We start from the raw sequence: 2,613 nt of genomic DNA, 5'->3' as shown, positions 1-2,613 counted from the left end.
TTTGTTGTATTGAGTTATATGATTTTAATTTTAGTTTTTTTCTAAATAAATTGTGTCAATCCTATTTGATTTTTAATTACTATGTCTACACCATTCTCTTTAAAAATAATGTTCGAAATCTTATATCAAATCAATCACACAAACCAAAAGTAATAAGAATATAGAGCGAAATAATACTGACAAAATATATTTTTAGAAATCGCTAACATGATTTTGTATTTGACCAAGCTAAAATATTTCACAGTTTCACAGCCGTGCTAAGAAAGATTTATAGCTCGAGCTCAAAATATTTTTCTATAAATCGCAGTCTGACCCATTTTAAAGATATCAACCTATTTAAGTTGTATTTTGGCAAAGTCTGGCGCTGTTAGAGGGGGATGTTTATTACTGTGCGGGTGAATGGTACTCTAATGGCTGTTTTTGAGTTGCTTTTTCTACGGCAAGTTGTGAGTTCCATAGGGGTCAATGTCGGCAGTTCGAAATCATGGGGTTTTGCTTCCAAAATTAAAGGTGGAACGTTTTGTAACATCCGTAAAGTGAATAGGAATATAAGTTTTGAAATGCATTACGTTGCTCTGTCATTTAGCATGAAAAAGCTTGCATCCGAGATCCGCCATGTATTAAATAAGCGAGCAATGGGCAGATCGGGGGCTGGTGAGGGGTTGCGGGGGTGAGGGGGAGAGGGCGTAGTACGGGAGGCACTCGGTCTGGCGCGGCGTCACCTCGGCAACGCGAGATATTGATCTGCGCGTCCGCCCGCGCAGCATCCCCTCCCCCCGCGGCCCTCTCGCCCTCTCGCCCTCGCGCCCTTGATTCCGCCGCTCGACCGCCGCCACCCCACGCGCCCTCCCACGCAAATACTTATTACACTTCGCACTACATACCACGCATAATCCGATAAAGAAATTTCACTTGAGCTTTCTGACATCACAGCTGCTTCCATCTATACAATGCAAACTATCTCAGTAACTTATACCTATAGATGTATACACTTGTAATGCGAAAAGCAGGTAAATAATTGTAAATTAATTATCATAATTACATAAACCAGACTCACACACAAACTAAATGGTACGTAGATGTACGTAGGAAATTTATTCTAAAATCAATTTACTATTAAAACATTTCCTTTGTTCGGAGTCTGTCCGTGCTGGAACGAGAACAAAGGAAATGCATTAACTTGTTTATGTCCAACAAAGGTAACATTTTGACATAGGGAACGAATGATGTTTAAAATGACACTATTAGATAAAGGTATCTTACAAGAAAAAAACCCCTTAGCTATCACATGAACTAAGAACAAACAGTAACTACCGATATTAGAAAACAAATTTATTTAGATTATAAAATATCATTACATGGATTTTTAGAGTTTGTAGCCTTAACGGCTGAACTGACTTTGATGAAATTTGTCATAGATGTAGATGATAGTCTGGAAGAACACATAGGCTACCCACTTTTTGTAATTCCAATTATTTTATTCGGACATTTTACGAACGGAGTCGCGAGCGAAAGCTGATATATAATAAGAAAAGTAATTATTCAACATTTCTTTCATATAAGTATCAGACAAAAAAATCCATTTGTAATATTTTCTTTGTTTCATTTCCATCCATCTAGGCGTTTCCAGGTCGTCTTTTTATTTAGAATCGTAGACTCGAGGGAATTATCTAACGTTCTGTTATTTGTCGCAGTGGAAGGGAAAATGTTTCATAAATAACGGTTGCGTATCACGTAGGCATACGTGAGGGGAAAGTCAACTTAACCAGACCAAACCGCAACTTGTTCCAAATAACAATTATATTTTATAGATACAAAGCTGCAATCAAGGCATCATAAAGCCAGCTCTATACGATCAGTACAAATTGACAATCTTACTAATATTATAAATGCGAAAGTTTAGATGGATGTTTGTTAGAGTTTGTAGCCTAAACTGCTGAAGGGATCTCGATGAAATTTGATATAGATGTAAAAGAAAGTCTGGAAGAACATATACTTTGTGTTGTTTTTTAAATTTCACGCGGACAGAGTCGCGGGCGAATGTTAGTTTAAACTAAACAATCGACCTGTTAGATGAAATCTGACAGAACCGATCGTCTTTAGCTAGCTTAAATGGACTATAAGAACGTAATAGTATAATTACGCAATAGAAATAATAAAAGTTTTGGTTATTTCGTCATCGATTTTATTAGTTTTATAAAACTTTGGTAAACAATTACTCCACTTTACAATTAAAGCCCATCCTTGAATTGCGCAATGTTAAATTATATTTATAAGCGCTTTTACTTCTAAAATCGAACTTAAAAACTATCATCTTAACAACAACAATACATACTAGATTTTATTTACTCTTCAAATATTTTCTTCTAAGAATAAAATGATTTCATATAAATATTGAATTCAATTTTCATGCAATATTCTCGGTGAATTCAGTGAATGTAGAAAATCCTTCGTTGGGTGCATCAGTGTATTCTCGTAGCGCTACGTCGTAGCTCTCTATAGTCCTTTTATTCAATTTCCTCTGTAATTTAAACATGAAATCAACGCTCTTGGAATAAAATTCTCGAACGAAATTTCAGAAAGACACAGGTACAAAAATCTAGGTTATCGCTC

Source organism: Papilio polytes, unplaced genomic scaffold, assembly GCF_000836215.1.
Source record: "Papilio polytes unplaced genomic scaffold, Ppol_1.0 DF824102.1, whole genome shotgun sequence".
In the NCBI taxonomy this organism is placed as follows: domain Eukaryota; kingdom Metazoa; phylum Arthropoda; class Insecta; order Lepidoptera; family Papilionidae; genus Papilio; species Papilio polytes.
Note: the sequence above shows the minus strand (reverse complement) of the source record.